The 13,648-nt window shown below is 40.2% G+C and overlaps 1 protein-coding gene across 2 annotated transcripts in view; it reads left to right on the top strand.

Annotated features, from left to right (window-relative positions):
- mid2 (midline 2) overlaps positions 1-13,648 on the top strand; it is a 135,479-nt gene that overhangs the window by 24,614 nt on the left and 97,217 nt on the right. The window contains exon 2 of one of the 2 annotated variants that reach the window (XM_027281909.1): positions 7,352-7,410. The exons of the other annotated variant lie outside the window; for it this stretch is intronic. The gene's annotated coding sequence lies outside the window, so the exon portion shown is untranslated. The remainder of the gene's footprint in view (positions 1-7,351; positions 7,411-13,648) is intronic. 2 annotated transcript variants of the gene reach the window in all.

Below are 13,648 nucleotides of genomic sequence, written 5' to 3'. Positions count from 1 at the left end.
AAAGTCCTCTGCACAACACTGATGCATCGTAACCTGATAAGATCGGTCACACTCTCATTGTTGACAGAAGTAAAGCAGGACGTGTGCCCATGCAAGTTTCCAAATACGAAGAGAATCTGTGATGTCGGTGCAGTGTGTTTCAGAGGCTGATGCTGAAATGATTTATGATTTTTAGAGCCAATTTAGCATGAAGCTGCTCTCCCAGCCAACCCCTCAAGGTCATCCTGCTGAAAGACAGAATAACAGATATGACATACATGAGTATTTTCTAATCAGTATTAAAAATGTGTGTATAGAAACCTAATCTGGGAATAATTCTCCACAATTCTCCTGTCGGCATCGCTGCCTTTACTTGTCATGGGTCATACTGTACGTCATAGGTGTTGGCTTTATCGGGGCTCATGAAAATAAAAACCTGCTCAGAAGCTGTCCATGTTATTTAGTTTAGCAGCCAAGCTAAAGATGACACTGCCATGAAAGAGTTACTGCAGTTCTGCTGCTGTGTGGCTGAATTCAGCAATGCTAACAGATTTTGAGCCTGACTTGGAGCCAAATCTGTAAAGTTTGAGGTTCTTAGTTAAAAGGCAAGCTCTGTCCTCTGAGTACAGATGCTACAGAGAGCCTTGGAGCTGATAATTAAAAGTGCATCCGACTGAAGAAAAAAGTCGACAGTCATTAAGGTGAGAGGTTCAGCCTTATTGAACAGTCTACATAGGGATTGAGACCCGGCTGTAGCTGGCGCCACATTACAGAGAAGGTTAGTTATGAACCACAAGTGCATACCACAGCCCGAGCTGATTAAATCACTGCTCATTAATTTCACAATACTAAACTTGTAATGTAATTTAGTGCTAATGTCAAACTGAAGTGCCATGTGCGGTATTATATTTTCAAGAACAGACAGGGTGAGATGCTGACCATTGCTACATGTATCGCTCCAAGGCAGCTCTTTCTCAATGCATGCTCAGACTCTTATGAATAACATTTCTATGTTCAGCTTCAAAGAAAAAAAGGAGGTGTAAGGTGTAGGAGTGTTATTTAGTCTGTACAGGTAATTCATTGACGTTGAGCAATCTGATTTCATTCCATTGCGTCAAGTTAACGTAAGCCCATAAATCAGTCACCATTGCTCATGTTAATATCTATTAGGCTGGAGGGGATGTGCTGCATTTGAGCATTTTGTCTCATTAAGTTCTGTGATTAAATTGGGACCCACCTGATGTCATAATCTACTCACAACAGCAGAAAAATACAGAAGGATTCCACCTGCTATATCTAGATATAACCAATGTGGAAAGTACATACAATGTACATTACCTCACGTACTACTTTTTATAGATTACAGATTATTAATGCATAATTTAAATGAATAAATTATGATATATTGTCATAGATAAAACTACTCAACAGTATATAAAGCAGCTTAAAGCAGCCATTTTGCATAATGAGTACTTTTACCTCTAGTACTTAAAGTATATATTGATGCTCGTACTATTACTTAAGTAAAAGGTCTGAATACCTCTTCTATCACTGGGAATAACATCCAGTTTATTCAATTAGTCTGCAAATCCGGAATGTGTCATAAAACAGTAAGTGAATGCAGTAAATGAGCAAAATTAATGAATTAATGAAAAAACATAATTTGTTAATTTCTTTTGAAAAGTAAAGCACACTGGCCCTTTTGTTACAGGCCCAATTATAAACAAGAACAGCTTTGAGGGGTTTAAAAAAAGACCTTTTACTGCTTTCCTCATGCTGGGAAAAATACTGATGGTTGACGTACAGTGTTTGTATTCTGTTGTGAGTGAGGTCATACCAGGAAACGCAGCGAGGATGTGTGAATTTCCCTGGCGATACAAAGTGGCTCCTGTGTGTTGTGGTGTAACTGATAATGAGCATAGATGTGTGTGTGCTGAGCTAATTCTGGAAGAGGCAACCAACGCCCTTTCTCATAAAATGGCTGCACTAAGACTTGAAAAGTTTTGTGTTTCCCCAAAAAGTTCCCACCAAAATTATTTCTGGCAGTACTCTTTTGACATCGTGTCACCCAAAGCAGATAAAGACAAAAAGGAAAGATAAAGAAAATGCTTTCTTGTGATTTATGAAACATAAGCTATATCATCTGATATCAACCATATGTAGTATAAGTTGGTGATGAACCAAAGAAAATAGTTCACGTAAAAGCTTATCTTGAAGATCATGTTTGTAGCTGTTGCTCTGTTCTTTTCCATCAAAGCTTTGACAGTTAATTTACTCTCTTTATTTGAAAATGAATGAGTTGACCGTGCACAGCGACAGCCCCTGTTCAAGCAGGATAATTGAATATAGTGAACTAGTCATCACTCTTGTCCTTTGTGTTTTATTCGAGTCAAACTGTGTCTGTGGAGTTCAAAACTCATTAGCCTGTGTACATTGCACTACTGACATTTATCTGCATGATACTCCCTTTTGGCATATTAATAGTTGATTTGTGATGGCCTAGAAAAGGGAGCCATTTTAATTTGATCAAGACAGATAGGGTGTTGGTGGAATATTTAATGGAATTTGTCAGGCATTAAGTGGGTTGTGGTCACCTTCTGCTCACAGACCAGCTAAAAGGACATGAGCAGGAAAGGTGAAGAAAGGCCGATGTATAGGTGCATTTTATGCAATTTGTACAGCTGGCTGAGGATCCAACAGGAGAGGACTGTGGTTATACTGGGCGGATCCCAGTGGTCACTAAAAGGAAACTGTGGTTGTGAGTACTGGAAACTAACAATGAATATGGATTACATGTTTTTTGTTGAGCGTTTGTTGACTAGTCTCGTCTGTAAATCGAGTTAAGCTTGTCTGCACTTAGCGCTTTATACTTTCATGATGGACTCAATAAATAAACCTGACTTGACTTGATAAAGATGTTGACATCCTCACAGAATTAGTATCAGAGAGATCAAATTCACAAACACGCTCTTGAAATTTTCTGGTAACGTTTTATCTGTTTGCCAGACTAGTTTGTGGTTATGAAAGGCTTCGTCTCCACATCAAAAACATACATTTTCTGACACCTTTTTGGCGTTTTGCTTTTGAAGCAGTGCCTCTGTCAGACTGCAAGTGAGGTTGGAGAATTTCAAGTATAACCTGTGGCTGAATGAAAGAAATCACGAAACAAGGTGAAGAAAGGGTGAGTTGTTTTTATTGGCTCAATTATTGCGTTGTGAACTATTCGTATACATCTGAGCTTTTAACCACATCAATGCCTTCACTTTTAGCTTCATGCTACGCTTCCAGTTATCCTAATCACTTATTTTTTTTCTGTTTTTTTCAGTAGGGAAGGTGACAGAAGCATATATATTAGCAAGCCAGACAGAATTCTTGAGTTATTTATATTCACAGGTTGGATATTTTTCTCAGGGTTTCCTCCCGATTATCTTTCTAACTCCCACAGGAAGGGAAATGCAGACTGATACCATAATTTTTCTAGCAGTTTAAAAATAAAGTGAAAGAGGAAGAGAAAAGCGAGTGGAAGAAGGGAGAGACTGATGAGGTGATGATATTGTTCACAGGTGATGACAAACCTGTTTCCAACACTGTGATTACAGGCAGGATTTTCCTATTAAGTGAGAGGGACCTCATGAATGTGCTGACCCCAGGTTTTCACTGCCACACCTGTTTCTATTCAGAGGATCCAAATGTTCCACTCAGAGTAATGAGTTTCCTTTTCTAAAAGAAAATATTAAAGGATACATCCACCTTTTACATTGTTATTTAGATGTCACCAGTCCATGTGTTTCATGGACTTAGTGAAGGCCTCTAGGAGTGTCTTGTGGGAGTTTCTGCGGGAGTATGGGTCTCTTGTGCATTGAGAGCTGTGTCTATATTCTCAGTGGGAAATCATGCATCTTTTCAGAGGGTGTTAGACCAGGGTTGTCCATGGTTTCATTGTTCTCTCTGTGAACTTCATGGACAAGGTCTCAGCAGGGGAGGGAGAGTGCCTGGTTTGGGGAGTTCAGAATTATTCCTCTGTTCTCCAGCATGCAAGGCAAAGCCAGTTTGTAGCCAAATGTGAAGCAGTTGGGATGAGAGTCAGCATCTCTGAGTCTGAGGCCATAGTTATCTGTTGGAAAGCAGTGTTCAGGTTGTGTGAAGTGGAGTGCAGTGAAGTATACTGCAGTCTTCATGAGTCCATGAGAGAGGGTAAAGTGGAATTGATGTGATGTCAGTAGTAATGTGGACGTTGTACCTGTACCTATTGTGGTGAAGAGGCAGCTGAGCTTGAAGCAAAGCCCATGATATGTTGGTCTACATCCCAACCCTTACCTATGGTCATGGGCTTTGGATAAAGACAGAAAGAACAAGGTTGTGGAAACAAGAAGATATGAGGAGAAATTAGTTTCCTCCATAAAGTAGATGGCCTCACCATGAATGTTGTTGTGGTGCTGAGGTGGTTCTGTTAGAATGCCTCTTGAGCACCCTTTGGAGGTTTTCCTGGCATGTCCAACTGGAGATCATGGGGTAGACCCAGAACACACTAGAAGAATTATGTATCTCATCTGGCTTTGGAACACCTCAGGATCCACCAGGAGGAGCCATTGCTGGGGAGAGGGACATCTGCACTGCTTTGCTTAGCCTGCTGCGACATGTGCCCAGATAAACTGCTAAAAACCTACTTCTGATTGGATTTTCATTCTGGTCTGTTGAATGAGGTGACGATGGGATTTCCTTACATCAGCATAGGTGCAAATTAGCTGCTATGCAAAGGGAATGAAACTTGACTTTTAGCTGAAAATATTCAACTAACAAAGTCTGGTAAAACATCACTTTGTCTTCATTTGTCTTCATCAGGTAATATAAATATATGCCTAGAAATTAGGATGTGCTGCCAGAATCTGTTCCCTTTTGACATCCGATCCTTTAATGGACGTTTTATTAGAGAGTAAGTGGTGAAGTAAAATTTGTGATAATTCTAGTCAAAACTATAACACTGCTATAACACTCCTATACTAAAATTGTTTGCAGGGTAGAAAGACATACTGTATATTGTTCTAACCCATGCCATCACACCATGTGAGATCTGTTGTTCATTACTGGGTGATAACATATCCTTTTTAGAACTGCTGAATGATTTTACAGCTCAAATCGACCATTCTCAGTTGTCATTATTTAGCAGTAGCAGACGGTTAATTTCTGCTGGTATAGACACTAATCTCACATTTACATTTTGATATTAGACATTAACTGAAACTAGCATCCGGAGTGAGTGAAAATGAGTGCAGTGCAAATGACACTGTTTATCAGAATGAAATGTACAGCAGATGTCTCTATAACTGTGTATAGTTTGAATATTGTTACAATAAATATAAACCCCTTCTTAAGTATTGGCAAACAACATTTTTATATTCACTGTTTAAATGTATTTGTCAGGAGTTTGAGTGTCCTGCATTCCTACAATGTTTAATTGGCTTGTTTTCATATTAAGGCTGTTTGCAAATCCAAATCAGTCATCTGAGATGGACTGATGTAAAGTGTAAATGTGCTATGGTCCACATTTCAAATTGTTCTTCCAGGCTAAAAGTATGTTTTAGATAGTCTCCAAACTTTCTCAGAATCAGGGTTGTACTTTAGCATTCAGAAGAAATCCATCCATCCATTGACAGGCCTATTTTCCTCATATTGTCTCTCATTAGACAATCATTACGGTGAATTGTGGCACATGGATGCGCATCAATGATTAAGAGACAGCGATGGTGGACGACAGAAGGAGGAGAGATTGGCGGCATGCAGCCACTTTGTTCATAATTAACCATGGTTTGTTAGCTCACCTCATGTGAATTAGTTAATATGCTAAATAATGAGCTGTATTGAAAATTAATTAATGCTTTCAGAGTGATTTATAACCATAATTCATTGTTCAGTATGCAGCAAATAAACCTAATTGTAAAAGGTAAATTAAGTGATCATATGAATATACCCAGTTTATTGTTAGAATAGCTTGTAGTTCTGATTCTCATTATTTTAGGGCCACAGAGACCATGAAATCAAATCAAAACTTAGCATAAAATTCATGGTGAGTCAGTAAATAATATATTTTACCAAAGCAGACATAGAGTATTTTAATAAACAGACAGGTGACTGTTAATCTTGCTTCCTTTGTGTGTTTACTTTATTCAGGCCATTGAGTTGTTTTTGAGAAAATGTAGATGAGAGTTCCCAAGATCCAAGTAATGTCAAGGCAACCACAAATTTGATATGCACAAGCATCAAAAACCTCCAGTGTAGCAGACATTTCCTTAGTTTTTTTTTTACTGAATACTTGTACTGGATAGTATTAAGCTCTTGAATCTGGAGGTGTTTTTGATACAGCTGCTCGGTAGTTTCTCTTGCCAAGTCTTGGAATCCCTCCTGAATCGGTTGGGAACAATAGCTTATTAGGAACCAAATGATGGTCCATGCGTTCTGTTTTCTCAGATTATTTCACACTGACAAAAAAGAAACACTGCACCTGGCTGGCCCTCAAGTAAACAACAGAATGATTGTCCATGGTGGGACTGCTACTGTTTACTGTTTCTGTTGCCTCTGTATGGCTGCCTTCTGGTGACAATATTTGTCTTCAGCCCAAAAAGCTGAATCTTACTGGAATTTCTGTTATTCCTAATATCAAATCTGAGACATTCTGTGAAACTGCATATGATTTCCATTTATTTTTGTTGGAAAAGGAGGGTGTTTTTAAGGATTTTGTTGGCTTTTTTGTTGAATCCAGAAGCATAAAGATACACATACAGTTTACTACTGACTGAGAGCATTTTCATCTTCAATTAAGTTAAGTGAGTAAAACTAGAACGTGGGTGGACTACCTTACTCATAAATTACTGATTCTTAGATTGGAAAATATTCACCTCATGCACCTACAATATAAGTTTATGTGTATGTGTGTGTGTGTGTGTGTGTGTGTGTGTGTGTGTGTGTATGTGTATGTGTATGTGTGTGTGTGTGTGTGTATGTGTATGTGTATGTGTATGTGTATGTGTGTGTGTGTGTGTGTGTGTGTGTGTATACGTGTGTGTGAGAGACATTTGTATGTCCAGCATGTGCATCTGTCACGGACTATTGCTAGTCATTGCTGACATACGCAGCCCTCTGGAAAATTATTTTCTGTTTTTGACTCAAACATTGGATGTCATGGTAATCTGACTTGTTTTCTCATTATCTTCCACCCTCCCTACCCTTTACCTTCTCTATCTTCTGGCTCATTATTTGTCATGCGGTTGGTTTCCGCCTCACTTTTATCCTCATCTTCATCTCTCATTTTTCTCCATCCCTCCCTCTCTTATCTCCCTCTTGACATCGCTCTCTCTCTCTCTGTCTCTCTCTCCAGCCCATCGTCGTCCACAGTGGTGCTGCTCATTGCTAACTAGGCTGCCTCCGAGCCCACAGGTACGTCCCCTCCCCCTCTTCTTCCTCCCCCCTCCTTCACTCCATGCTCTATTTTTAACTCCACTCTGCAGGATCTTTCCCCACTCCAATCCCAACTTGCATCTCCGTCAGCACCTCTCTGCCATTCCAGCCAAGTGGTAGGAGACTGTAGACCAATACCTTTTTATTAGTTTTTGAGGAAGAAGCTGCCTTAACTTCATTTTGACTATCTATGTGAAGTGAGCACTCTCTTTATTTCCATAACGACATAAGATGCTCTTTTCATCTCTTTCTTATTACATCACGATATACTATAGGTATAAATAAAGTCTATAGGTAAAGTAATAGGTGGAAGGAGTAGTGTGAGTTGAGGTAGGAGGCATGAACGTGGAGGGAGGATCATGATTAGGACTCAAAGTCTCTATGTTTAAAGTACATGTAAAGCATCAAAACCTGCTGAGAGCCCTGCTGATTTAAATGAATGGCTAACACTGACATGGGTGTGAATATGTTCATTCATGTCAAAAATGATTTGCTTTGTTAAGCTGCCTCACATGGAGGCTGGCAGCCACCTCAGCGCCACCACTGAGTGGAAACATAATGCACTTGTTGGATTGCATAGCTGAAGTCCAGGGCTTCGTCAGCCTCTTTTTTTTTTAAGGCCGTTGGGCTGGCTTTTTTCTCTGTGCATATCCTCTTGACAAGAGCTTACAGCATATAACCTCCTCCAGCAGATGAGTACCACACTCTCAAAGCTCTCTGTGTTTGTGCGGATAAAGCATGTTGACTTTATAATATAGAGGTTGAGTGAGTGTGCAATTCTCTTATGTAAACAATATTTACACTCCTGTGATGGTGAAGCTTTAATTGACCCGTTAACATAGCCCTGTGTGTTAGACTCTTCCTGTTTGGTGATTACTGTCTTATTGTTGACACCTTTATACATAATTTATTTGTTTTTGCATCATTCCCATTGCTTCATTCCAGGTGGCACTGGTGGTTTAATCTATGTCTCATCCCATCAGAGGGAATCCTGTAATTGACATAATGTTTAAGTTAATTCATTCAGAACTGATAAACAATGATATGCTTTCTATTAGCCACTCTAAGGCATGTTAGGCTTCATGAAGGGGTAACAAACAAAAAAAAGAAAGATGTGAACTAGGAGTTTGGTTTCTATGGTTACACTGTTTGTGTTTGAAGCGTTTACATTTAATATGAACTTGATCAAGGTTGTCTTTGATACAAAAGGGAGAGAGAAAGAATGAAGCTCATTTAAAAGTCATTGAAGCCAGGCTTATTGGAAAGCATTGTTTGCTTCTCATGACGGCCTCTCACGAACAGATTGCACTTTACAGTAAATACCTGCTGACTTGTAACAATGAATTTCCATGTTTCTGTTGTGTGATACAGACAATTGAGAGTGCTGGCCATGACTGATATAAACAACATTTTGTCAGCCTTAAACCGCATGGTCTGACTCAGTAATGATGCTTGTCTGTGTTCCCAGACATGGCATTTAGGGCTAAGGACAGACCTGCCTTGCAACATTCCTCCCTCATTTTCCCATGCAGAACCTATACGGCTATGAGAGAATCCATTTGTCAAACTCACAGTGCTTCACGGCTATAGACAGCCGCTGTCAATGGGAGGCTTTTGAGTTATTATGTGCCTTACCAAAAGAAGTGTGGAGCCTGTTTTTAGAGGAGTGGTACTCAAACACACACCTATGCACACACACACACACACACACACATTAACTTTCCCTTCTTCCCTCCTGCCTCCCGTTGAGGCACATCACACAGTCTCCAAGTACTCAGTCTTTGGCTGTCAAGGAGGCACACTCTTCAGCAGATGCAGTAGACCAAGCAGTGGCATGCTGAGATAATGTACACAGTAACGCTGCCAAAGTTGTGACGTTCCATGCAGCACTGAGTCTCGGATTTGAATGAACAGCAATCATTTCAGTGCACTCTCATGCTTCGGGTTGGTGTTTACAGCCCTTTCAATTTTCAGAAATTGCTCAGTTGGAGCATGAAACATAAACATGTTCTTTAATAATCCAGTGTAGGATATTTGTAGCGTGTCATGTCAATCACCTCTCTTTGCCCTTTGCTGCTTGGCTACATTCTCTGATCAATACAGCAGAAATGCCGCTTTTGGTCAGACGTAAGCACTTTCTATGATTTTTGTCTTAGACATATTTTAGGTGAAATCAGGAGCTGCGTTAGCAGGAGCTTTGTAAATTGGCTCTGCTCTATCAGCCATGAGGGCCTCTCTGTCTCACATCTTTCTGCTCCACTTCTGCTTCCCACTTCTCTACTCTCCATCTTTTTCCTCTGATGTCTCTTTCCCACTCATCTTCATTTACTCACTCTTTTTTTGGGGGCCTGGCAAAAACATAAGTAGATTATTAATACTAGAGAGGAAAGTTTTTTTTATTTTTTATTTTTTCTCTTTCCCCGCTCATTTCATTTCATTTCATTTCATTCCTCTGCTGTTGTCTCGTACCTCCTCCCTCCTCTGCTGTATGCCTTCTGACAGCCAAGCTATCCTGCAGCATGCCTTGGCCAGGTACAGCACTAGATGAAAGGTTTGCAGCCAGAGCTCTCTTTCAAAGTTGCCTTCTGCTGCATCCCTGCTCTCTATGGGCACTCTGTTGTCCCTGCCAGGAAGATTGAGAGAAAGAGGGCAAGGGAAGGAGACTATGGAGGGAAAGGAGTGAAGGAAAGGTTACTAGTGATAAACAGCTACAGGAAGTAGAGAAAGAGAGTGAGATTTTGAGGTGTGCCTTACTCCAGATCCGGAAGATGCACCTGACCTCTTTGGTGATCAAAGAAGCTCTGAATCCAGGTGAGTGCAGCTAGGGGAAGTGCTGTACCCCTGCTTTCACTTTTTGCTTCCAGTTTGAAACTCCTCTTATACATCCTCACTGAGTCTGGAGGCCTCCATGGGACACGAGAGAGTTTTTGAAAGTGTTCCTGACATGTTTTCATCATCCAATGTTTGGAGTCATACTGAGGTCTGAGCTCAGTTGAAGAAGTAACATCTTGTGCCTTGTACAAAATCCACTGAACTTTATACCCTCACGGTGAAATTTACATGGCTTGTTCAGCCTTGGTGTCCATTCAGGTCCGAATTATTTAGCCTAGATTTTGTTCAACAGCGTGCGACATTGTAAGCAAGTTTGAAACGCGTGGATCAAAACACAGAACACGTAACACTTTTTGCAAAGTTTGATCTTGAGAAAAGAAAATAACACGTGGAGATGTCATTCACTTGTTATAGCATGTTGTTTAGAGATCAATTCTAAATTCCTTCTTTTCATACTAATCAATAGGACGTGCTGAGTCCCCATTTAGAATTATATTGGCTTGCCACACAGGAAATATGTCTTTCCAGTGCTCGACTGTGTGGCAAAGCTCCAGAGTTACCATTTCATTCTACTCAAAATAGTCTGCTGCCTCAGCTCCCAAACTGTTTTACAAGCTGTAACGAGACCAAATCAAAACACAGCATTGTGCTTACAAGTCCAAACAGACATTTATTAGCTTCTGTCAGAAAAGTCATTGCCTGGAAATAATTGAAAACTTTGAGCGTAAAAGAGATATTGTGCTCGCCTTCAGAATGCAAACGATTTGTTTCTTTAAAATAACCTTCCCTGATAGCATTCTTCTCTGTGATTGGAGGGTGGACGAGCACGCTCTATGGTATACCTACATAAATCTTATCTGAAGACAAGCTAGATAATGCACTGTAGGTCTGAGCTGAGAGATTTAGCCTCTGGATGCTGCAGTGACAGGCGATACTGAGGGGAGGCAGTGCGGGCAGTAAAACAACTGACAGTTGGTCATTACGAAAGACGCAGGTGGGCAAAAAAATCAATCACGCCAAGTCTGGCCTGGGCTCTGACAGATGCTTGACGTCTGCTTGATGAAGAACTCGGCTGTTCCTCTGACTGATGAGGAGGAGGAGAGGGGAATGAAAGGAGAAAGAGGGGCGAGGGAATTAGGATGAGTTGGACGATAAGCAAGAGGCATGCAAGGAAGAGCTGCGAAGGAGGAGTTGCGAGGACAGTAATGAACCACTAAATCTGAGAATCAGCATGAAAGAAGCAAAAGGGCTGGAAGTGTTGGGTGTGTTCTTGAACAGACATGCGGGGAAAGGTTGAGGAAACAGGAGGAGGTCAGCATTTCATAGAGTATAAGAGAAAAGGAGATCAAGACAAAAGGGTAAGAAAAGATAAGGAAGGGCATAATAGGAGAAAAAAGTCAAAGACATTGACAACACCAGATGTCAAGCTGTCATTTCATGTGGCTACATTTACCATAACAGCACTTTAACAACACTGCATGCAGGTTTTACAGCTAGCTATACGGTGTGTTTTGACAACACCTTTATAGGCTATTTCATGGTGTCTGCTCAAACTGTATGAGAAAATATCTCAGCTGTGAAATGCCACTGCATTATTGGCCCGCACTCACTAACTAGAAGCACTTGATTTAATTTTTTTCTTGTCAGTTCTCCAGTCATTTAAAAAATGTATATATCGAGGCAAATTTTCTACTTTGGGATTGCGTCTGGGTCGTAAATATAATTTTAAAGGTCGGTCAAACTCCAATGAGATTCATTTCAAACAGGCTCTGCTGCTGCTGTTACAGTTTCTAGAGAATTTAGTGAGAAATAACTGGAATCAAAAGGCATTTGTTTTACCATACATACAGCTTAGTCTGATTTACATGAATACTTTATGGCTTACGCGTGAAATGAAGAGGTCAGCAAATGGTAGCGTATGCCTGTTTTTTTCAGTCCTACAGTATGTCTGCAAGATACAATACAAAACATATCCTTGACAGTGCGTATATCCTCTGTTGCACTCTGTCCCAGCAGATTGGGAATCTTTATAATATACAGAATGTATTGTTGAGCTCATATCGGTGTAGGACCGCCTACCTTTTCTGTAGCGCAATGAGATGAAACTGAAGCAAATGGAGGGAAATCAAGTGTTGCATCAAGCAACAATGGTGTTGCATGTTTACAGAGCATTAAGAGCGCTTATCCATTTCATCACTGTCAGGCTAAGGATTTCACAGCAAGGCCAGCTGACAACATACTGTATGAGCAAACTTTCAGGCTGGTGTTTGGGATGTCAGGCTACGACAGAAACAGATTCAAGCTTTGCTACTCCTGCACAGTCACGGTGCCCCTGTCCTGAAACACAATCCTACTACTTTTTCTGCATACTTCAGACTTTTCCCAGGAACTCCGATAAGAAGTTAGTTAGCAGAAAAATTGATTTTGACAGTTTTTGTTCAAGTGCCTATTTTCTAAGCTTCTTTAGCTGAACTGATTAGATAGGACCACACCCCAACCTGTTAGGTACCCAGTACAGCCCAAAGGGAAATGTTCAGGTCATGCAGAATTATTGCTGGCTTCTCACGCATCACGCTCAAACACAGTACACGTACAGTATGATGTGCATGACAAAACGCCTGAAAGACAGAACTGCCTGACGTCTCTTTAAAAAGTCATGAAGTCATTTGCTGCTGAACCAAGAATTATGCAATTTGGAGAAAGTGAGTAAGACATGCAGCACATCAGTGCTGAATATAAATAATAGATTGAGGGAACGTTAGAGGTGAGGGGTGCAGTTACTTATCCCTGTGCTCTAAAGTATGCATAAATCATGCTTTTACTACTATATGTCAAAGTTGATACTTTCTTATTAGCACTTCTCTTTTTACAGAAAGTTACAGGTAAACCTTCACTGGATGTGCTGATTAATGTAACTTTAAAAATGAGTGTGTGTAATAAGGCTAATAATAATCAAATACCGGATAGCCCTTAGTTCAAATAAGAACAGGAAAGGCGTGAGAGGCGATGGATGAAATGCAGATTCCTCTCTGATTTGGATAGAACCATTGTTTTTCTTGGCATATGTAGCAAATGAGAGACTGGTTTGCTTAAGTCTCTGCCAGTTTTTCCCGTTAAACAGGCCCAGTGCTATTTTACAGAAACCATTCAGACAATGTTAACATGAATGTTTTTGACGTTCATTTGTTAAAGAAGAAATATGTACCTACACATACACATACTTTCAGCTTTCAGCTGACATATGGACATTTTATCCCAAAAAGGTATTATACCAATGTGCAATGCCATTTGATATAAGCCTTCTACTTGCTTTAATATGCTGCAGATACTTTTTCATTTTGCCATCCACCTGTTTATGTTAATAAGTGCTGCACAGCTCTAAGCA

Source organism: Larimichthys crocea, chromosome I (genome assembly GCF_000972845.2).
Source record: "Larimichthys crocea isolate SSNF chromosome I, L_crocea_2.0, whole genome shotgun sequence".
Lineage (NCBI taxonomy): Eukaryota > Metazoa > Chordata > Actinopteri > Sciaenidae > Larimichthys > Larimichthys crocea.
This window is presented reverse-complemented; position numbering and strand designations above follow the sequence as displayed.